The sequence below is a fragment of the Protopterus annectens genome, chromosome 8.part0 (assembly GCF_019279795.1).
Source record: "Protopterus annectens isolate FY-2018-M chromosome 8.part0, PAN1.0, whole genome shotgun sequence".
NCBI lineage: Eukaryota > Metazoa > Chordata > Ceratodontiformes > Protopteridae > Protopterus > Protopterus annectens.
The window spans coordinates 232,562,013-232,587,322 of NC_056741.1; positions in this window are offsets into that span (position 1 = coordinate 232,562,013).

Below are 25,310 nucleotides of genomic sequence, written 5' to 3' on the forward strand. Positions count from 1 at the left end.
CATTACATTTGGGTTATCTGCTTGCAGGTAGCCCTCAGTCGGCCTGATTATCAAAGTCTTGGGTCCTGCTTCGGTTGCTCTGTCGTCTTCCATGACGTCAGGTAGTCAGGGGTATAAAGCATGCAGCCGACTCCATTACATCAGTCTTTCTTGCCGTACGGTGCCCGAAGCAGAAGCAGTTTGCAAGTGCCGGTCGGCCGCCTCCTGAAATTTTCGTTTTCGAGTTTCAGATCCAAAGTCTTCAACAAAGCTAAGTACCCCGTTGGGGATCCTTTTTCTTGCTCTTAACCGATGTCATTAAAAGTTAACGATTGTATTTCTTGTGGAAAGCAAATACCTCATAAAGATCATTGTCTGTTCATTTTCGCATCTAAATATTTTGGTACTTTGTTTAATTATCCAGAAATGGCTTTGGTAAGCCACCCGACTACCGACATTCCGAAAAAGCGCAAAGATAAAGACAGAGACAGACTGCATAGGTCCAAAGCTGCTGACTACACTTCTGCTAAGTTAGTCACCAGTTCGCCGGTACTCAGTGAGATGCTTTCGCAGTCCCTGATACCCACTACTTCAGATTCGCAGGCCTCTACTGAGACCCATTCGGAGTCCAGTATGCTGCGCGATGCTTCTTCGACTGTGGAACCTGCGGATGTCTCTACCTTGGATTTGTCCGGAGCTGCTGTGCAGGCACCGGCTTCTGATGGTGTATTCAGGCCTACTGACCATATTAAACTGACGCCATCTTCTTCAAGGCCTAAAACTCGATCCACGCCTAGCACCAAGAACGCATGGTCAGGCCCCTATGCCTAAAAAACAAATGATGGCTGAAGACCTTATTCTCTAATCAGGGGAACCCACCCTTCTCCCTCTAAGAGAACTAGAACTGATTTTTCTTCTGATCAGGATTCTGATATTTCTGTTTTCCCTGATGACCAGGAGTTGCCCTTATCTACCTATGAGGATTCTGATGCAGAGGACTCCATTCCCTCTGCTTCCCCTCCAGAGGATTTCTCTTTTGGTGAAACCTTGCATACTCTTAGGCAGCATTTTCGCTGGGAAGGCCAGGATGTTTCAGACTCCAAAAAGAGGCTTAGGGAATTCTTACTCCTACCTCAACACAGGCCTTTAGCTATCCCTCCTGTACTGGACATTGTAGATACTTTCTTGGAATCTAGCCTGGCCCCTGACACTTTACCTCTGGCTCCCAGAAAACCCGACCGGTATTAGAGTACCTGACTCTCACAAGTTCCTCTTTAAGAATCCTACTAGAGATCGTGAGACCATTTCACTAGGACCCAAAGGTATTAAGGCCACTACTGCCAAAAACCCTACCCCCTCTGAAAGAGATTCCAGGGCCCTGGGCAGATGGGGTAAGAAGGTATCCATTTCTGCTACTTTGGCCATTAGGGCCTTAAACTGCCAGTTTCATATGTTAAAGTATCAGCAGCATGTTATTTGGATTGCTTAAACAGAAAATGATCTTGATTCTTACTGTGCTAAAAATAAAGAATTACAGGATGTAATGCATTCTGCTGAACAAGTTGGAAAACATGCTTTGCAATGTGGTTTTGATTCATTAGAGGCATCTTGCAGGGCTGCTGTCACTGGGTCTGTACTTAGACGGCATGCTTGGCTTAAGGAGCAAAACTTTGCCAGATCATGTTAAAGCTAAATTACTTGATGCTCCCTTAAACCAAGACCGCCTGTTTGACAACAAAGCAGAAATAGTACTTAGACAGAGGAAAAAGCTAAATCTATGCAAACTGTTAAAGATTTCCTACAAGTACAGCCTCCCAGATTTAGTAGGCACTGACCTAAGAATTGGTCCTTTCCTGCCTCTTCCAGGCCTTCAGTCCAAACCCAGGACCAGCAGATCACCCAGACTTCAGTCTCAAGGTGCTCACAGGCCTAAACAGTGGGGGGCTCCCATTTCCAAAGCTGGGAATAGTAAGACACCCCCCCCCATGGTAAACTGTCACAATGACTTAACTTTAAACCTTCCAAGCCCTGCTCAAGTGACTGTTCCTTTGAGGTGGAAAGATCGCTCTGCATGCAAAAAAATGGGAACTCATTACCCAAGACAAATGGGTCTTAAATATTGTTTCCAAAGGATACAGATTCCACTTCCCCACTCCTTACCAACCCCTGGCCAGACCTACCCCGAAATCAGTGGGCAGAGGCTCAAAAGCAGGTTCTTTCTCGTATCAGAGCTATTCAACCTGTCCCAGAAGAGGAATAGGGGCTAGGTTTTTACTCTACTTTTCCTGGTACCCAGAAAAGGCAATTCCTGGCCTCCTATCCTGGACCTGTCTATCTTCTTTTTGGTAATCCCAAAATTCAAAATGCTAACTCTTCATCAACTGCTTCCCATGCTAGGCAAAAATGCCTGGTTGGCAACACTGGATTTAAAGGAAGCCTACATGCACATCCCAATAAGGGAATCTTGCAGAAAATGCCTACGCTTCAGAGCAGGTTACATGCACTATCAGTTCTCTGCACTGCCCTGTGGCTTATCTACTGCACCTAGAGTATTCATAAAGTGCCTAGCTCCAGTCATTGAATACTGCAGGCAAAGAAATATTCAAATATATCCATACCTGGACGATTGTCAAATTCAGGCAGAAAGCCAGGACATACTATTAAATCATCTGGCATTTGTAAAGAAATTGTTCTGGGGTACACCATAAATGAAAAGAAATCTCATCTAGTACCCTGCCAACAAATTGTATTCCTGGGAGCAAGCTTGAGTACAACCTCCCAGATGGCCTACCTCATGCCATAGAAACAAGTTTGACAGCCTTCTTCAAACTACTGGCCACAAAGACCCGGCTATCTGCAAGGAAAATACTGCAAGCCCTGGGGTTCATGGCCTCTTGCATTCCGCTAATTCCATGGGCAAGACTGCATATGAGGAAACTGCAATGGTATCTAAAAAGCCTATGGAGTCAACTTCTCAGGACCTGGAATCCGTGATAGCTATCCTCCCTTGTCTTCCTTTGGTGGGCAGAGGCCTGCCACCACAACAAGGGACAGCCATTCACTCTAACCCCTGCCACCCAAACCCTAACAACAGATGCATCTGACTGTGCATGTGGGGCTCACTTGGCAGGGCAGTGCATTCAGGGCAAATGGAACGCAAGTCAAATGCACCTGCATATCAATCAAAAAGAAATGTTAGCTGTACAGAATGCTCTGACAGCGTTCAAGGACCACATTCTTCCAGGACAATTATTGGTAAAGACGGACAACACCACTGTTATGTGGTACATAAGCAGGAGGGAACCCACTCTTACCCTTTCTGCAGACTCGCCATGGCTCTGTGGAAAACAGCCTTGAGCCACCGAGTTCAACTACAAGCTCAATTCCTGCCAGGCAAGCTAAATACTCTGGCAGATGACCTAAGCAGAAATTTCATGGACCCACATGAGTGGAAACTGGAACCAAAGATATTCAACATTTTGAGAAGTAAATGGGGGAGCCCAGAGGTAGACCTTCTTCCCTCCGCTCAGAACTACCAATTGGACAAATTGTGCACAAGGACTCCCCACAGACAAGCTTGGAAAGAGGTTTTTCCAGGTGAAGGACAGGGCATCCAATCAGTTTATGCCTGTCCCCATCTCCCTTTCCTCTCCAAGGTGCTACTAAAGATCAAACTGGACAAACCAAGGACAATTCTCATTGCACCAGACTGGCCACGGCAACACTGGTGTACCCCCTCTTGCTCAATGTGTCAGTGCTGGAACCTTGGCACCTGCCTCAGACTCTTTCCCTGCTCACCCAGCAGGAGGGCCAGATTCTGCACCCCCAGCTCCAAACCCTGAACCTTGCAGCCTGGCTAATTACCCGAGTTCTCCGTTACCATCCCTCAGAAAGCAAGTGATGGATGTCATTCTGGAGGCAAGGAGGCCTAGTACTAGAAAATCCTATGCTCAAAAATGGAAACAGTGCTGTTCCTGGGGCCATACTCAGGAGATGGGCACAACACTGCCCAATATACCACACATTCTTCAATACGCAACTGAGATGCTTCACAAGGGCCTTTCCTTTTCTTCCATTAAAATTCATGCCTTGGCCATTTCAGTACATTATAATACAGAGCTTCCTCTCTTCTCTCATCCACTGTTGAAGCAATTCCTCAGAGGGTCTAAAAACTTAAGACCACCCAGGAGAGCCCCTACTCCAGCCTGGGACCTTAACTTTGTATTGGAAAAGCTTACTCTACCTCCCTTTGAGCCAGTTGCAAATGCAGAATTGAAATTCCTTTCTTGGAAAACAGCCTTCCTTCTAGCCATCACTTCTGCAAGAAGGGTGTCTGAATTACAGGCCCTCATGGCAGTGGAACCTTTCATCATCTTTCATGCGAACAGGGTGGCCCTCAGGACCAATCCTTCCTTTATGCCCAAGATGGTATCCAGTGTGGCCCTTAATCAATCTATTCATTTGCCAACCTTCTTTTCTAATCCACAGAATAAAGGGGAATGAATACTGCACTCCTTGGACATGCACAGACAACTTAGATTTTACTTGGATAGGACTAAGCCTCTCAGGAAATCTGAACAACTATTGGTGGCATTTTCTGAAGGGGCAGAGGGGAAGGCCATTTCAAAGCAAACCATCTCTAAGTGGAAAGGCCATTGCATTCATTTCTGCTATAAGCACCATGGAAAACCTACCCCACAAGGGGATAAGACCACATTCCACCAGGGCTTGCATCTACCTCTACAGACTTTCTCAGAGGTGTCCCTACCAGGGACATCCTAGAAGCTGCTACCTGGAGTTCTGTACATACCTTCACCAAACATTACCACTTGCCAATTTTTTTCTAAATCCAGAACTGGTTTTGCCACTGCAGTCCTGCAGGGTCTAATAGCTGGTCCTAATGCTCTGTAATTGCCTCCTTCCTTCCTTAGCTTTGGGAATCTACCCAAATGTAATGACTGCAACAGTGAAACACAAAGAACATAGTACAGTTGTGTACATTTATAAATGTAGATGTTCGAGTGTATTCATTGTTGCAGTCCTGGTTGCCTTCTCTCCAGCCCCCTGATTTCTATTGACTATATCTCTAATCTTGTTAATTACACTTACAGCTTTCTGGTGTATTTGCTTTTTGTTGAGGTGTAACCTTGTTTGCTTCCCATTATGGGGGCATCTGACATCTGGGGCAAGAAAAATGGATGTAATGGCATCGGCTGCATGCTTTATATCCCTGACTACCTGACGTCATGGAAGATGACCGCAACTGACGCAGGACCCAAGACTTTGATAATCAGGTCAACTGAGGGCTACCTGCAAGCAGATAACCCAAATGTAATGGCTGCAACAGTGAATACACTCAAACATCTACATTTATGGTAAGTGTACACAACTGTACTTTCTCAGATTTCAGCAGATATAGCAGTTTAAGTACCAGCTAAACTGTTACAGTACACTAGCATAATTAAACAATTTGTAATATGAGCTCAAATGTGGATGTAAAGTATAGTGTTGATGCTTTATAGATGGCTACTCCTGTACCAGTAAATAAGTTTTAATATTTTTCACTTTTTTCTTTTTCAGCACTGTTCCAAGCCAGACTCCACAGCAGTCAAACTGGGTCCAGTTTTGAGCAAGATGGCCATCCATGGTGACCACCTTCTTAGGGTGGGCATGTGTTGCAGTGAAACTAACCTCTCATGTCTTGTTGCCACCTAGCTGATGTGGTGGTGGTATAGTGGGGAAGGGAGGTGGGTTCTGTACTCGTTTACAAAAACAAAAGTCTACATTCAGAACAATAACACTTGATTTTCCCTTTTTGTCTGCTTCTGTAGATTAGTGCACAATGTAGTGTTACAGGAAACATAGTAAGGTAAAGCTCTTTAACACGACATACAGTTTTGGAGAGTTAGAAGTGAATGAAGTTCTGTCTTGTGTACAGATACACAAGTCAAGAGCATAACGTGAATGAACCATCTAGCAACATTCCTCAGTCATGTCATCCGTACTTCATGTAATTACTTTGGATAGTAACTAAAAGCCCATTAACAGTCCATTTGAGTTGCATTTAATTATCTTTACTTGCTAAATGCTTACCCTGCTTTTTAAGTGACCCTCTTTTTCTGTTGGTGAAAGTCAGTTTTTGCTCTCTTCTGACAAAACTGAGATAAATTGGTTTATTTCTAGACAGCATGGAGTCTTAACATCATTCAGAAATATTTCTTCTTAGTTCTTTCTCTGACTGCCCTGTGAAGTTTTTTTTTTCTCTCTTAATAGTACTAATTTCTTATCAGTTCTTCAGTAGAAGTTTGTAGCTTGTTTTCCAGTTCATCCTTTCTCTTTCTGGTTTAAACAGTGTTAGGTCTATATAGTGAAATTTGTGCTCTTAAGACTACACTTGAGTGCTAGGCAGGGTGTTTTAGCACAGGATGATGTCTGAATTTGTGTTCCCCACTTCATTTTTGTTTCCTCATGGTTGACAGTTGGCTGTTTCCTGAATGAAGATCCTTTTTGGGAAATGGACACTTCAGGTGAAACAATGCTGCTGTGGTCCTATAATATAGATTTCAGTTGTAGACTGTAGGGAACACATTGCCTTTACACTACATCAGTACTGTAATGTAGAAAATGGCATAACATGGAGAAAGCATATGACTGGTTTCTTTGTGTTACTGTTAAAATAACTTTTCAGTGTTCGTTCTTTGTTACATTCAGCTGGTTTAAACTGGAGAATAATGTAACTGTAACTACTTCTGGAGGACTATTTTTGAAGAATGGGAGTATTTGTACTAAAAAAGGAGCAGCAGAGCTAAAGCAGGGAACGTAGTTCACTGTTCAGCTGCTTAAAGGAGTACATCTGCTTAACATTCAAACCTACTGCATGGTTTTCCACATGGCCCTTTAAACTGTTACTGACTTTTACCAGTTTACCCATAAAGTGACTAACTAGGATCTAAGGTACTATGCTTAATGACCTGATGTGCACTTTTTTTGAAAGCGTTACAGGATTTACCTAATTTTATCAGCAGCAGGATGCTTTATTGCTTCAGAATTGATTTTGATTTGGAGCAACTGTTGTGAAAATTCAGATTGTGGGCATCTTTTAACCTCACCCTTTACTCGTTTTACTGATGCAGCTATATGCAGTAGCAGGCTGTGCCTGTTGCACCATCTGTCCTTTGCACTGAGTCCTGGGGTGCTCATTTCTAAATAATGCATAATCCAAAACCATAGTGGGGAATGCAGCATTCTTTATAGTGGTAGCATGCTGTGAAGATGTGCAGGTTTAAGATTCCAAGTTATGTAACTTTCTGAAAAACATCATGTTGTGGTGCTAGAGCTGTTAGTTTCTTGCTGTTACTGTTCTTCTGCAATAGCTGTTTTACTAAAGTTTTCTTCTGTCTGCCCAAAATGTGTTTGATGGCACCAAATGGTTTGCAGCTATCAAAGTATGTTGACTTTAAGTGAGTGGAATGAAACCTATAGTAAATGAACGTGGTTTCAGAATCCTCTGTTCTTAGGAGTCCACATGTGATTTACTGGAACCATGAGTTTTGTTTACAAAGAGTACTTTAACAAGACCACATTTAAGACTGAATATTGGCCTGAGTCTGGTATTATGTTTTTGTTCAGTTTTAGTTGTCTGTGTATTTTGTATTTGAAGACTCATTTGTGAAGTATGTTAAGTTATTTGTATTTAAACTGTGTGCATTTCTTTGAACTGTCTTAAATGAAAAATGTTATGAAACACTGCATTTCTTTGTACTTATGGCAGTTCTCACTCGCCCATGTTTGCTTTCACAAGTGTTGGATAACATTTAATTTTATGAAAGTTAGAATGAGTCACACTGCTGCCTCTTGACTGGTTGTTAGATCTAAATAAAAAATGTTCAGTTTAGTACATAATTATAAATTTAAGAATGTATTCATTTTAGGAATGTAGAAGCCATTAATTATATTACAGAATTTATTTTCTTTCCCATGCAGGCAGGGCAGGTAACAATCCTCCATTTATGTTTTAAGAGGTTCAATCTCTTTAAGGCAACTGGGCCTTTCACTAAAATTTTGCATTGTTGGATTCCCACCCACACCAGCTGGATGGGTTGTCACCCACTGTTCCACTGAGAGGAACAACCCTTCTGCCAGGGAAGATTGTTTAACTACTGACTGTTGGGGAAAGGTTGGTCTTTTGCAGAGATCCTGTACAAGTTTTAGCTTGTTTTCCAAGTAAGTCTTTGGCTTCTCCAATGAAAACTTAAAATTTTCAGGCTTAATTGATTGTGACTTGGGGGCTTTAGATATGCATTTCAGCATTTAACACTGCATTCCGTCCTTAGAATGCAGTTAGAAGTGCTGCTTTGAAACTGCCATTTCTGAAATACTTTTTGATGCAGATGTGACTTGACCTTTTCAGCATCTCCCTGACTTAGAGTTTTAGGGCTGTAAGGGTGATGAGCTTCAGAGAACTTTGTATACTTAAAGGGGGCTGCAGCAGTTTACTAGGTTGTAATTTGTTGCATTCTTACTTGCTAGGTCATGGCCCTCTCCCGGAGTCTGAATTAGATGTTTGAGTTGTTCCTAAAGGCAATATGTGATCTATTTGTTTGTTACTCTAGTCCATTTATTACTTCGTTATAAAAAATACCACAAAAATGGTTTAATTTTATCCAGAAGGCTGGTCTTACTGCACCTTCTATGACTTTGGGACTTGAGGGGGGTTCCTCATCTTCCCTTACATAAAGGATTTCCCTGTCCAGGCACGGTCTAGAGAACAGTTCCTAGACCATTTGATGTATTCTGACTACATTTCTGGGTTGCCTGGGTCCTAAAATAAATGAAAAGGAAGCCCGATCCCATTGACGTTAGTGTTTCTACGGGTTGTGCTTGATGCAGTTCACAAGAGTGTTTTCACAGGCTGAGGAATACAGATGTTGGTGTCTGTGTTGCAGTGGACTTCATGTGATTGCATACTGTTATATGGGCTTTTCCTTATTGTGGGTCATACACCTTCCAGCACCATGGTGGTATGAAATGCCTGTCTTTAAATGACAAGGTTTCAGCATTAACTGGGTGCCCTAATTACCAGACAAAGTTGTAGTATTTGACAAAGAGTTTCTTTTAATTCTTAATCTGGGTAAGGTAGCTGCATTTTGGTGCATTATGTCTTTCAGGTGAATTCCAGCAGACCTTCTCCCTCTTTACCCATGTTAAAGGATGACTTGGATCAGGGCTGGGGGTGTGCACCTTGGATCTTGTTTGGACCAAGGATGGGGGGGTGGGGGTTGCACCTTGGCTCCTGATTAGTCTGAGAACTGTCTGGTCTTCATTATCTTCATAGCTGGAGTTGCTCGTGAGGGGTATGGTTCATCTGAGTTGGGCACTTCTCACAGAACTCTGGTCTGACAAACCAGACTAATTGAACATTTTCACATATGGAAGCCTGCTGCTGCACACAATTAAATAGTAACTGCCACTGAGATCACCCAACCTCAGAGTAAGTAAAATATTAAAATCCCAGTTTAATAGTTAGGGTCATCTTACCAAGCTTTGCTTAAAAGCAACTTGATCAAACCTCAGAACTGCACGCATTGGTCTAAAATAGATGGTGTCAGTGACTCTGGCAGTTAAGGGGTTCAGGAATCCTTTTTCCAGATATTCACTACCATTACCACAGTGATGTGCTATGTGAACAAGCAAGGCAGCAGATGATTGTAACAGCTTTGCATGATGGGCTTGCATATTGTCAGTATTAACTCTGAAACTGAGTTTTTAACTGGTGGCCGTACATCTACTCAGAGAGAGCCGTATGCTGGCAAACCTTTTCAACAGCTTGTTATCTTGACCATGAGTGGATGCTCAATCCAAGTGTTTTCTTCTGTCTTCCTCCATATAAAAAATTCCCAAGTTGGATTTGTTTGCTTCCACAATTTTGAATGAAAAGTTAGAATGCTGTCTTGAATTGAGGAAGGCACTTTTGGGTGAGCGGTCAGAATGCTTTCTTTAAATGGTGGAAAGACATTTTAGTATGCATTCCTTTACATTACTTTGACCATGAAAGGGTACTGTTGAAGGCAAGAAAAGAAAATTGCTCAGGTAGTTCTCTTTTCCTTTCATTGGCCTAGGTAGCCTTGGTTTTACATTGTGTAAATCATTTTTTCCTCCTTTGTTTTGTTGTAGTTGTTCCTGAACAACTGGAAGGATAGGTATTGTATCACTGTCTTGTCTTATACCCTGGAGGTTTTAATCCTTTGTAGGGAAGTTCTTTTCATCATGTAGTTAAGGCTTGCAAAAATCAAGTAAAGTAGCTGCGTGGAAATGGCATTTGCTGAAATGGAAGACATTTGTTAATTCTATGTAGTAGTCATTCACTTAATTTTCAGGTGTAGTAAGCAATATGCTTGATTGACCCTGTCATTTGCTTAGTCATGGGCTTTGTTTACTGTATATTTATGTCCATTGTTCCCATCTGTCAGCTTATCTTCACTGTCTTCTGTAGATTTCTGGCCTTCAGTTAAGATGCTTTTGTTGGGGAGAACTCCTCTTCACATCAGAAAATGTGTTTCTTAAACCATTTATTCCCCTGGCTCAAGTTTACTGGATGCATAGTATGGTAACGAGGAAAGGGTACGTTTTTACCCACCTTCATCATGTCTGTTGGCATTTGCTACATCAGATTTCCATATGTTCTTCGCCACAGCTCCTGAAAGATTTTGACCCTCGTGTCCTTTATTTTGGGCTCCCTGAGATTAGTACGCTTCTGCATTACCTCATGGAGTGTGTGTCGTATGTATGTCAAATACGTAGAGCATAGAGGGACAACTGTGCTGTACAAGCAGAACAGTAAAAATAAAATACTTTTATGTTTTAATGTACAAGACAGTGTATGTATATATAAAATATATAAAATGTGAATATGATAAAACTTGAATAAATTAATTCCTTTGGAGAAAGCAATGAACCAGTTACAATAAAGTATGACAAATATGTTGCATCTCTTTTTTTTTTCTCAAAGCGTATCTTTCATTTATATTGTAGTAGAGCATGAATTGTCACAGGGTAAAAATAGTTTTAATGACTTGCAGGTACCCTTCAAAAAGCACTAACTCTCATCATAGCGCACAAACTTAATTGCATCCTTTGTGTTTTTCCTTTTGCTGTGAACTGGTTTGCAATAGAAAACATTCACAAGCAGGGGAATTTTGACAAGGCTAAGATGGACATTTGCATGGTGGTGAATTAGTTTCTGTGAATGGATTTATTGTCATGTGAGAGGTTCTCTGTATTAGTCAATCCTTTTCTTCACATTACTAAGTCAGTGTACAACCCATTTTGGGGTCTCCCAGTTCGGTTTCTTACAAAATTCAAAAGCTTATTAATTTTTGGTTGAGTGGCGTTCGAAAGACATGCGTATTGTTTCCATGAGAAGCTGAGACAATCTTAAATATTTTTAGAGAGGTGGAACTGACAGGTTATTTCCCTCAGTTATTTAATGAAAATGTTATGGCCTGCATGTTTTTGCTATTTTTTCTGATAGAAGGGTGTAGTCATTGTTTTTTATTCTATTTGAAACTTTCGGATTCTTGTAGATTTTCTTTGGATGGGGTCACAGCAACATTTGAGTTTTTCTCTTGTATTCTAGTTTGATTTTTTGAAGTAGACCCTGCATTCCCTGCAGGGGCTAATGCTGGTGCCCTGCTGAGGCACTGTGATGACAGTGGCATAAGGCTGCTATGGATATTTTTGCTGGCCTCCCTCACCATTCTTAATTGTTTTTCCATCATTCAAATGGGAGGAGGTAGTAGCTACTGAATGCTTGCTTTGTCAGCCAGAGTGATGAACGAAATAGTTGAAAGACTGGTCGATGTCTTTAGAATTGAACAGATTTTATTATGGCAGGCAAACAGCACCTAAAGGTTACAACACCCAGATCTTTGTTTTTCTTTGTTCACGTTAATATCCGTGTAGACGATTGTTAGAACAGGCCAAAAAAACACTGAAGGCATTAAAGTTCCACATAGCACAAAGTGGTTTGAAACTTTGAGGAAGAAATCTAAGAGGGGGAGTGTTTCTGCTAAGCTGGGGTTAAGAATGATTGAGAAAGTGAAGGAAGTATTCCCTCACAATAGCCCAGATAACCTGAAATGATTAGCAGTTCGGGCACTTGGCAGTGCTGACAAGTGAGGATTACTGTGCTCATACTGGGTGGGTGAAACCAGCTATGTGCTGTGTACATCCCCTAGGAAGAGAGGGACTGTGATGTCAGCTAGAGGTGAATGTCGGGCCCAGTGCACAACTTATGGAGTATAACTGTCATATTGGGTATGCGAGTGCATGCACCTATGTGAAGAGAAATTCTGTACAGTGACACAGATCACTTGTCTTCTCTCAAGGTATGGGAAGTGGGAACCAGTAACATACCTTGCAAGGCAAAAAGCATCTTCCTGACTGCCTGAATGACAGCTATTATTCTCATATATGAAACCATGGTGATGGGGAGCAAATGAGTGTGTGATTGTGAAGAGGAGACTTTGTTAGGAGGTACAGATACAAACCTCCATAGAAAAAAAAGATCTACAAGAAGGCTTATAGTGTTCACAAAATGGAGTCCAGGCTTCTTAGTGTGTTAAGGAACAAATTTCTACAAGTTGTACAAAGGTAAGTGTATCCATTCTGGCATCTTTTCAAAAACGGAAACTTGAAGCAAGCCTGTGGAGTATGGAAGGAGCTTCCACTGACAGTACTTTAGAACTGTATAATGGAATGGACATCCGCAGTGACCACCTCTGATGTTCTGGGGATAATGAAAGTAAAAGGTATTTTGGAGACTGACATTGTAGGGGGAATTGTGACTACAGTACCAAGGGCTTATCACTACACCTCAATCAATGAACAGCTCCTATAATTTTGGCACCTTTCTTTGATTATAAACTGCTGTCAGATTTTTTTCAGCTTCAGCACAGCAACAAGGACCTGAATTTGTCCCCTTCAAAGGCTAGATAGACTGCTTTTCTTTCCTGAAGGTGAACTTTCAGCAGTGCTTGCAAAGCCGCAGAGAATAAAGAAAATACAAGTGTGCTGCATGTGGACCTTACAAGTGGAAAGAATACTTTAATGTATCCCATTTGCACTCCTGTCCATTTTCTGACCAGACAGAGAACATAATCACACTTGTATGATTCTCCATGACCACATATTATCTTCTATTAAGCCATAAGACAAAGTTATTTAACTGACCCACTGCTGACCTTGCTTTATTTGAGACACACTGCAGAAATGCTTAAATTACAATGCAAAATTTGCTGCTTTTGAGGACCTATTATTGTATAATAGTTTGCAGCCAAATACCATTCTGCAAATTTTAAGTTTGCAAATACCCAGGCTCCCTAGTTGCTTCTTAGACATTTGCAGATAATAACACAAATGAAGGGTTGTGTTTTTTAATTTAATTAAAATATACAAACATTCAAAAGTAAAGTCAGATAAATTTTGAAACTTGCCTTGCATGTCAACTTATTGCTTTCATCTTACACAGTCATCACATCTGTACGTGGTTGATGCATTACCCTGTAAAAGTGAGGCAAAGTTGCTGGATATGCTGGAAGTTAGAGCAGTCATTCAGACTGGTCTGATTTAGTTCATAGCGATCAGTGCCCTTTGGTGAAAAAACATAAGTAAAATTTACTTAAGTCCATATAGTTTCTGAATACATTCTTGAAGTAAATTCAATATTCTTTAAAGAGAAAAAAGCAGAATCAAATAATAACAATTTCAGAATTTGATAACTGAAGAAAAAAATATTGTGCATGCATTGAAATTATCCTGTGGTAACTGCAGTGATGGATATAGTTATTTGAGTTGTCTGGAAGGCTACCAGATGTAAAAGCTTAGGTACTAGATGCACATGTTACAGGAAATCACATTCCTTGCTTTCTAGAGGAGCTATTTATGCTTCCAAAAGACAACCCAAGTCAAAAGCCAGTACTGGTCCAGCAATCTCATTTCCATAAGTACAGAGAAGACCAAAACTGCTGAAACCGTACTTGATTGTTTAAAACACTTGAGTCATCAAGTGACTTGTGTTCTTCCTTTATATCTTCTTGACCCTGAAACTAAATCTGAAAGTACTTTTGTTCATACTGCTTCTTTAGAATCTACTTTACTCCAGTAGTCATTGTGTTGGTGAAAGGTTTGGATGTTTGTAGGGCTGATCTTGGGCCAGTTGGAGCTTTTTGGCCCAGTAGGGCTTTGCTGACTCAGAGAGGGGGGGGCACGTTAGGCTATGGGTATGGTCATTATGACTTGTAGAGATTTGTCTCAAAGGCACTAAGCAGCACACAAGGTATTTTCATACTGGTAGCCTTGCTCTCGTACTAGTTAAAAGCCTTGTTAGTGGAACAGATATTTTTCATTATGGATTGCAGTAGTTGCTATTCGTGTATTAGTAACTGCAACTTTGCATCTCTTGCATGGCTGACATTGTTGGCTGATTACACTCCCATAGTAGTCAGTTGCAATTGAGTACTCAACAGGGTTACCAACCCAAAACTGGTCAAATTAACCACCTGATCTAATGTCTTTTTCATCTGTTTTTCAACTGATGGGTCTCTGATCCGGCTTTGGCCACTTTGCTAGACTTAAGCTTCATAGTTTGAACTCCTCGCCTTACCCATAATCCTCTCTTATCCTGAATTACCTCAGATCTCTCTGCCATTTCAGAGTTTGGACATGGTCACTGGCAGCTTTAGTTTGTGGGTTTAGATAAGTGTCGCTCGTCTGGTCAGGGTAAAACAGACTAATAGTTGAGTTCAGTTCAAGCAGCTTTATTGCACACACACATCAGAAATGATGCTTTGTATCTTAAATTTGAATAAGCTTATAAACTGACTACCACACTTGTACATGTTAATACTCTTGCTGTTCTCTCAAAATGGCACTGCTGCCTGCAAGTAATCACTATTTATATGCACGCGCCTACATTTGGAAATGCTTCTTAAAGGTACATACACAAGCTCAGTTCTACATCCTCCCTCTGAGAAATAGCTCGTACATCAAATGACAGTATACAGTGACATGCAGTTGTACAGAAATAATCTTTTTACATGCAGTTATACAGAATTAATTGTTTGACATGCAGCCATACAAATTCAGACCCACTTAAAACATGCCTGGGTTGCTGTGCATTTTACAATAGGTGTATAAATACTACCTGATTGTGCAGCATAAAAGTCAGAATTGAATCTAGCGACTGGGGGCCGTCATCAAGGAATGTTCAACTTTGGGGACAACTGGGTCAGCATCAGGAATGGAAGTGAATGCTGAGACATGTTCTTCTGTATAAACATTGTCAGGGTTGCCCTGAGATCTAGAGTCTGTATCTCTGGTACAATGCTGCAATATTGTTTCTGATACAGGAAGATGATGCCTGCGTTTTTTCCTTCAGATTCCATTAAGTAGGATTTTGGCTCTGAGCATACTCTCACTTGACCAGTTCGATCAAAGCCTTTTGACATTAGCATCCTCACTCTCTCCTTTTAATGGATGTTGAAATCTGCTCCCATCATAGCTGGACATCTGAGAATGCCTTATAAAATGTTGGGCTTTGATTGCTCTGTTTAGCATTAAGCGCCAACAAACTAGAACTGATGGGCAAAGTTGTTCTGGTTTGCCTAGATAGAAGTCTTTGAGCAGGCAAATAAAGTAGGTTGTCACAGGGTATATTTCTGAGATTAAGTAAATTCAAGAAGATATTGGTGTTGTCATGTTTTGACCTCTCTAGGAGTTGCTTTGCACTCTGTACTGCATGTTCAACAAGGCCATTTGATTGTGGGTATTCAGGACTACTAGCAACATGTGTAAAGCCCCACTTTTTTGCAAATCTCTGAAACAATTGACTGGTAAGCTGGGTACCATTGTCAGAAATAACTGTGTGGACTAGTGGAAGTAAGTATTGTGGGAAGAAATAGCCAGGGAATTGTTATGGCTAGCCTTGTATCAGCCCTAGGGCTGATAGCCTAGTACCAACCTATGACCCTACCGTGGGCTGAGAAATGCCATCACATCTTAGTAGTAAGAGCACTGGACGTTAAATTAGGTAGCAAATCTATTTCAAACCAGTTTGAATAAGAGACTACCAACACTAAGTAATGCCGACTGTTCCACTCAAATGTCAGTGGCTACTGTTGACCAAGGGAGTTAAGGAATTTGACTTGAAGTGGCTTTTTTTGCAAATGCAGTTTAGTACTATTGCATACTGAACAAGAAGAAAGCACTTAGTCTTTCAATGGAGAAGGCCAAAATACTAGTCCTCTCTCCCTTCTTTTGGCAGAGTCAAAACCTGGGTGGCCACGAAGCAAAATCTGAATGTATTCATGTTGTAAGGAAGTAGGAACAATAACTTTGGGACCTTTGAAAAATACCATCTTCCATCAACGTCTCATCTCTTTATGAAAAGTAAGGTTGCACTTCAGATGGTATACAAGATTGCTTTGACGGCCAGCCTACATTGAAGTGGTTGAGCTTTTGCAAAATTGGATCAGTCTATGTATGATCTCTCCGCTCATCAAGTCTTGTGGTGGAAACATTACACACTTCCATGACATCAGTCAAAATTCTCGGCATTGAGCTTTCCATGGTATTTCTGGGTGATCTGGATAAGGTATCAGCCAGCTAAAGAAGTTTACCCTTTGTATAGACCATTTTGAAATTATACTTTTGTAATCTGAGCATCATTCTTTGTAGTCTTGCTGGAGCTGAATGCATAGGCTTCTTTAAAGTGGTGACTAGAGGTTGATCACTTTGGATAACTCAACCATAAATATAATCATGAAACTTGGAACATGCAAACACAATTGCCAAAAGTTCATTCTCAATTTGAGCATGCTGCTTCTCAGTTTAGTTAAGAGTTCTAAATTTATAGGCAACAGGCCTGACCTCTTGAAGAATAACTACACCAAGACCAAACTTTGAAGCATCACAGAAAAGAACTACTGGTTTGTGGACATCGTAGTACCTTAGTAGGAGGGTTTCCAATTTGCTGTTTGAGGTTATCAAATACTCTCTGGTGGTGGTCTACACATGACCAAGCAACATTTTTGTGTCAGCTCTCTTAAAGGTGCTGATACCCCACTAAAGTCATGGATAAATTTGCCCAAATAGTTAACTATACCAAAAAAACACTAAAACTTGGACATTGTCTGAAGCTGGCATTTCAAGAATGGCTGCTTGTGTGAAAGTGTCTGGTCCTAAGCCTGTATTAGTAAATAAATGACCTACATAAGTAACTTCTGGTAGTCTGAATTTACACTTCAGAGGGTTAAGCTGTAAGTTCACTTCACACACACTGTACAGAACTTTCCTGAGGTTTCTGTCATGCTCTGCTTCACCATTGCCTCCAACTAGTAAATAATCAACTATTTCACATGGGTAGCCTGAAAAAAAATTGCTGCATTGCACACTGAATGACTTCATTGGCAGAATTTATTCCAAAAGGCATCCTGAGGAATCTATCTACCATATGGGTACTGAATGTAGTCAGTAGTGAAAATTTGTGATCATTACTTGCCAAAATTAGCTCCCTGCATCCAAGACAGAAAAAAAACAGTAGCATTTGACATGAGGGTGGCAATCCCCTTGACTGTACACATAGGATGATGCAGTCTGTAATGCCTTATTCAAGTATCTTGGGTTCAATGCATGTTCTGAGTTAATTGAATTTTTCTTGGGAGCAGCTACCATGGAAGACCACCCAGTTGGGTCTGTGACTGGACAAATCACACCTTGCTGCACCATTTTGTCTAACTGGGCCTTGACTTTGTCCTTCATAAGGAACTATCCGTGCTGGTCTCTGACCATTGGACTGACTTGTGGGTCTACATTCATGGAGTACAGAACTAGAAGCTTGCCTAGCTTGTCTTCGAAAACAACATACTCTGAGTAAGTAGCATCACTGGAACTGGAACATGTGCTTACATGATGTACTTTGGTAAAAGAAAGTAGTTTCATTTTCAAACGGTCTCTGTGACCTAATAATGACTGCATAGGTCTGACTACATAAAATTGCAAGCTGTAACTATTCCCAGCTGAATAGCATGAAAGCACTACTGGAAACTTCAGTTTGAATCTCTTCACCTCCATAAAAACAAGCTTCACACAATTAACCAAATAAAGTTGCTAACCAGCTCTCACTTCAGCAAATGTTTCTGTAGACATTATATTACACTTTGAACCACTGTCCACTTTGAGCTCTGTGGGTTTACCATTGATCAGGACAAAACAAAATACTTTATTTGCCAATAAGTCTACTGCATTAACATTTTCACTAACCAATGATACACCATCTACATAGAAAGTAGGGTTGCAGCTTTCTGTATGATCAGCTTTCTTTTCTTGTGTGACCTTTCTTAACTGAATGAGGCTTGCGTGATTTACAAAACTTTTAGAAGTGGTTCCATTTTTTACACTTGTGGCATTGCTGACCAAATGCTAAGCACGTCTCTCTTTTAGACTCATGGTTGGCTCCACAATTACAACAGTTAAGACGTGACTTCGGTTTTGCTGACTCTCTTGTACTGCACTGAGTGTGTCTGTTTTGCTAGTCTTAGAACTTGCTAGAAAGTTACAGGTCCTCCCAGGGAATCCTGCAGGGGTTGCAGCTGCCATGTGCTTGGGACTGCTTCTGCTTGCCATGTGCTACATGCTATGTTTGCTCTAGAGCCTGCTGAAACAATATACTTAACACTTACAATCATACTTGTGTGCCTTTCTGTGAACTCATGGATTTGACAGATCTCTAAGGCTTTGCTTAACATTAAGTCACTGTCACAAAGCGAAATCTTTCTCACCGGAGCATTAACACCATACACAAGCCTGTCCTTTAGCTCCTCTTTCAAATCACCAAATTTGCATGTTTTAGTCTTATTTCTCAAGTCCGTGATATAAGCTGCAAAAGTTTCACCCTGCTTTTGATCTCTTGTATAAAATAAGTGTCTCTCTAATGTAACATTTGCCGGGGGGGGTTGCACATTGCTCTAAATTTACGTTTCAAGCACTCGTGGTCCTCCCTTTATTCAGCCGGTACAACAATATGGCAGTTTTCCCCCTCTCCTCCATACACTTCTGGTGCATACACAAATGAACACTCTTTTTCAGTAGTCTCTGACCCAGCTAAGCAATATGAATGCCCTTGTGCATGCATCTTTATCAGAAAAAGCTGCTTGTATGAAAATATTGTATTCTTGCATAAATACTCTCCAATTCTCTGCTATATTATGATCAAACACAAGTGGACTGGATCTGCAAAATGCCTCTTCCATATCAACACACAGTAGTGAAGGTGCTTGGAATATGAGCATACACACACAAATATGCCAGAATTTGTAATTATGCCCAATAGCACAGCAGACTCTTTGAAGTAACTACACTTGCCAAATAAGTCTCCATAGCAGAAAAATACTTTAAAATCACTTTACTTTGTGAAACCACTCCTTATCAGTGTAAGAAATAGTTTGAAATAACTGTACTTTGCGAATAAACTGTACACAGCAGAAAAAGCTCAGAGCAAGAAACACTTCGAAATGAATGCACTTTGCAAGTAAACTGTACACAGCACAGAAACTCCTCAAAATGGTTATACTTTTGCGAAATAACTCTATACAGGGTAAGAAACACTTCGAAATGGTGGCACTCTGAATAAATGTACACCGCAGAAGAAACTTTTCGAAATGGCTGTACTTTGCACTATAACTATCTTGCACACAACAAACTCTGAAATAATTGCACTGTAATAAAGCGCGCACACTGCAAACACTTCACACTCTGATACTTCGTACAACTCTAGTTATGTTTTGAATGGCTTTGGTCTGCTCTGACTCTGCCATACTCTAGCTCGAAGTCTTCAATTGGCTGGTAGCTGAGGTATCCCATCATGCAATAGGTTTATTCCCCAGATCCCATTTGCTGCTCTTTACGCTCAGACGTGATCTCGCTTTTGGCCGTGGTTAAGTTTACTGTCAAAACTTTTTATAAACTTTTGACTAGTTGCTCAAAAAAGCTATTTTCATAGCTCTTGTGTGTTGTAGTGGTGTTATACTGCCTTTGTTTTGCTTCACTTGCTGTTTTTGTGGCCTTTTCATTGGCCATTTGGTATCCTGTTTGTTTCCTTTCTTCCCATGGGCTAGGCCCATTTCAGTTAGAGGACCTAGTCCTCCCCATTGTTTCTGTGTGGTCTTTGGTTTGGTGCTCCATTCTGTTGGCTTTTAGTGTTGTCGTGTCTGGCTAGTGGTGCTATCCTGCCTTTGTTTCCCCGTTTAAGTTAAAGGACCTAGTCCTCCCTGTAGTCTTTTTCCTGCCGTTACTAGGCCATTTTTAGAGGCTCTAGTTTCTCATGCAGGGTTTAGTTGGGTCCAGTGTGTTTATGTATTGCTTTGTACCTGTGTGTGTTCTATATTCAGTATGTCCAAGAATTCTAAGGAACACAGGCCTTCGGGCTTTGTTGAATGCAACAATAAAATGTCTCTGACTGATGGGCACTGTGTGCATGTACTTCTTGGGGGCTATTCACCTTCAAGAGTACTACTTGTTTTGTCATTGCTTTAAGTCCCTGTGTACTACAGGAGTGGAACAAGCTCATTTTGAAAGGACTGCTTAAACACTCCGAGGAAGACTTTGCTAAGTCTTCCAGTGCCTTATCCTCTCCAGCTAAAAAAGACTTCTAAGAAACGCTCTCTGGCTCGGTCTGTTTCTTCAGAGCCGCCAGAAAAAGTTGCTAGAACAGCTTCTCCTTCAGTTCCATTGCCCTTGGTGCTGACAGAAGGTAATGTCTTGACTAAGTCCATATCGGCTCCCAGCCTTTCGGAGCCGGTCTCCAGTTATTCAACCATTTTCTCCTTCACGCAAGTCCCCTTCTGTAGGGCGATCCAGATCTCCAACTATATCCTCCAGGATCCTTCCCGATGTTGATAGAGTGAAGAAAACTGCTTCAGTCATCAGTGTTGGCCAAATTGATTTCGGCTCCGACCCAGTCGGCTCTGGAGCCTATAGCCTCTTCATCCTTAGTTGTTCTTCCTCTGAGCCTTTCTCTGCCTTCAGAGCCAGAGTTGTCGGTTCCGTCTGGTGCCGTTAGGTCGATTCCAGTAGCCTCGCCTGGCCTCTCTGTTCAGATATCAGCTGCGACCCCATCTGCTCTGTCCCACGGGGTCGAGGGTCCACAGTTCTCCGGTCGGACCCGAGGGGAGGGGGCTTGGATCGATCTTCATTGGTTCCGAGCCTTCCTCGGTGCTTTGGCTCGGGTGAGTTTTGACTGGACATCTGCTTCGGACCTCACCTCCTCTGCGCCGCGGGCTACTACTGTATCCTCTACAGTTAGCCTTTGGAGCCGGAGGGGATCATCCTTCGAGGAGCATGCTGGCCAGGTCATCAGCTGCATCCTATGGCACCGATACTCTGCTCCCTCTGGCAGTGGTATTAGTTTCGGATCACCCTCTGTACCCTGGGCAGCAGAGACCCTAAGTCTCAGGATACCTTCATGAGTGGTCCCCAACTTTCTGAAGTCTCCCCAGAGTTTTTGCCTGAGGAGCTTGCCAGAAAGAGGTTGTGTAAGAGGAAACGCCTCGACTCCCCGGATGAGTCTCACATCAGACACCAACCTTGAGGAGTCAGAGGGATCCCCCACGTAGTCTTCTGAATATGTCTCTTTTTCAGATATCCTTGAGATCTTGAAGCAGAGAGGTGGCTGGCCCTCCAAATCCCCTTCTGATGAGGAGTCTGTGCCTGAAGGCTTTCGGGTCTCAACCTTCCACCTCTTGGGTTTCTCGCCCTTTCGATGAGCTACTAGATCTTGTCTGTCGAAAGGTGTGGGAAACTCCTGACACTGGAACCAGTCCCTAGGAGACCCAATAAGTTTGTCCACCCCCACTGACCAGGAATATCTAACAAAAGGCATTCCAGTAGATGCCATGGTGGTGGCAGCAACAGCAGCCACTAAGAAGGAACTTGCTGAAACTTCGTCTACCATCCATCCACCTAACGAGGAGTCCCGGGCTATGGACAGGTATGGGAAGCGTGTGTTTACCTCAGCAGCCTTTACACTGTGGTCGCTGAACTACTTGATGCATTTTACAAGGCTCCAGAGAGATCTCCTGAAAGAGCTAGGAGATTCTCTACAGGGTAACATCTCTGATGCTGTGGGCACAGAAGGTCAATGCACAGATGTCTACCCTAATTCCCTTACTAACGCCTCCATTCGGCTGATCTCATATGCAGGCGACGGAGCGAGTAGGGCAGCGGGTTCCGGAGTCTCTTAGACACTCCTGGATTTGCTTGTGCAATTTCGCAGAGGCCTTCAAGTCTGCGTTCACCAGTGCCCCCTTTGACGGTTCATCGTTGTTGGGAACCAAGGTGAAGGACACTCGCTAGGTGTGAGCAGGAAGGAAAAACCCTGTCTGCCGTGGGAGTCTGTTTTTCCATGCCTTCTAGACCTTACCCCAAGGGCCAGAAGGGTGGGAAAATGTGGTTCAGGAAGTCACAGAGGTTTTTTTCAGGACGCACAGTGATTCCCCCTCCAGAGGCAGGGGAGGGGGTGGAAATTCAGGTAGATGCTGCCCTAGAGGCAGAGAAGGCCCGCATAACCAGGGGGCCCGTGATTCCATTCGTGGTCCTCCCTACCAGCGCTCCTGAAGGGAGGCCCAACTGTGCATCTCTGGTGCCAGTCGCGGGCCGCATTTCTTTATTCCTAGAAGCCGGGCAAGTTGCCACCCAAGACGAGTGGGTATTAAAGATAATTTCCAGAGGTTATCATATTCCCTTCTCTCCTCCCCTGCCAACCAGGAGAATCCTAGATGTTCCACTCAGTCACGGGGATTTTGCGACTTTAGAAATAAAGTTGCTTTCAGAGAGAGCCATCCAGCCTGTCCCCGCAGACCAAGTAGGATTAGGAACTTAAGATTGGTGCCAAAAAGAACATGGGACCTGAGACCAGTCTTAGATCTCAGCCGACTGAACTATCATGTACAAAAGTCCACTGTTAGGGAAAGATGTGTGGATGTGCTCAATCGACCTCAAAGATGCTTACTACCATATCAAGATGAACAGGGCATCGAGAAGTCATCTATGCTTCCAGATGGGAGCCAGTCATTTTCAGTTTTGCGCTCTGCAATTTGGTCTCACCACAGTCCCCAGGGTGTTCACCAAATGCATGGCAGTGGTAACGGCTCACTTGAGATGTCGGGGATTCCAAGTGTTTCCATACCTGGACGACTGGCTCTTTTCTGCCACCACCAGGCATCTACTGTTACAGACCGGGGATGCCACCATTACACTGTGCCAAAGGTTAGAAATTACTCTAAATTGAAAAAAATCTGCCTTGTTGCCCTCTCAGCATGTCACCTTTATCGGCACCAAACTAGATACTGTGCTTATGAGGGCCTTCTTACCAGAAGAGAATTCAGGCTCTAAACAGCAGGTCTACGCCTTACTACCATTGAGGAAGGTCACGGCAAAAGTGGTCTTCAAGTTATTAGGGACCATGGCTGCCACGATCATGCTAGTTCCCCTTGCCAGACTACACATGAGGGTTCTTCAGTGGCTGCTTTTCGCCCAATAGTCACTACAGCATCTTCCACTCTCCCATTCTACTCTAATTATAGACACGTGCAAGCAGGATCTATGCTGGTGGCTTCAGGCCAGCAATCTCAACGTGGGCAAGCCTTATATTCCATCTTCTCCAGTTGCCACGGTGACCACAGATGTCTCCCAGATTGAGTGGGGGGCATTATCTCGGCAGGACAGTCCAAGGCATGTGGCAGGATCACGAGACCCATTTGCACATCAATGTCTTGGAGATGAGAGCAGCGCTATTAGCATTGCAGGCACTTCAGAGCTTTCTCCCTCTAGGGAGAATTGCAATCCACTCAGACAACATGTCAGTGGTATGGTATCTGAACAAACGGAGAGGAACCAAATCGTACCCCCTTTGCAGAGAGGCACTTGGGAGTTTGGCAGTGAGTGGTGTCTTCCCAACGCTTTCTAGTTGCAACGCATATACTGGGGAAGTCCAACATGGTTGTCAACAGGCTGAGCAGAGCTATCATAATGCCTCACGAGTGGTCCTTGAACAATTATATTGCGGAGACGATATTCCACTGATGGGGTCAGTCTTGCTGCGATCTATTTGCCAGCCCCTTCAATGCCAAATGCAGCAGCTACTTCACAATTATTCCCCTGGAGGGGGGAGACACCCAGGGATTATCTGGTTCACAATTGGACCTCCGGTCTTCTCTACACCTTTCCACCATTACCTCTGATATCAAAGGTCATTCAGAAAGCACGGTCTTTGGGAAGCAAAATGATCCTCATTGCCCCACACTGGCCTCGTTAGATTTGGTTTCCCTTCCTTCAACCCTATCTAATGGACAAGCCCTGGATTCTGGACTCTGCTCCAGATCTGCTGACTTATGTCAGGACAGTTCCTTCCCTCCATCCAGACCCTCAAGTTGACAGCTTGGCTGCTGCAGTTCTGTCCTTAGGCTTCATGATTTTTCCCAGGAAGTGGTCCATATTCTATCATCTTCCCACAAGCCTTCTACCAGGAAGATTTATTCCAGTAAGTGGGAAGATATTTTCTATTTTGGCCGATGAGAGGCATATTGATCCTTATACAGCACCTATTCCGGCAATATTAGAATTTCTTTCTCAACTGTTCAGTCAGGGGTCAGCTGCAGCAACCATTAAAGTGCAACTGGCAGCGATTTCTACCTTTCACGTTGCTAATGAGCCCAACCTTATGGCTCATAGGCTTGTAGGGCTTTCCTGAAAGGGACATTGTTACTCCGACCTCCAGTCTTTGATCCAGTAATGCCATTGAACCTCAATTTTGTATTGCAGAAGCTCACCTCAACTCCCTTTGAGCCGACAGCTACGTATAACGTTATATTCTTGTCATGGAAGACAGTATTCTTGGTAGCCATAACTTCAGCTAAGCGAGTCTCTGAATGCCAAGCATTATCGATTAAGCCACCTTATTTGGCGTTTCATAAAGATAGGGTCTCCTTAAGAACCAATCCTTCATTTGTTCCAAAGGTTGCCTCTGTTGTCAGTATCAATCAATCCATTGAGTTGAGTGTTTTTTCCTGAATTCTCCTACAAGGCAGAATTTAAGTTTCATCAGCTAGATGTTCATAGACAATATCATTTCTATTTACATAGGACAAAAGATTTCAGGAAATCAGATCAAATGTTTCATTTTCAGACACTAGACTTGGGGTTCTTGTTTCTAAGGTAACCTCATCTCGCTGGATTTCTGATTGTGTCTCATTTATGCTTCCAATGGCAAAGAATTACCC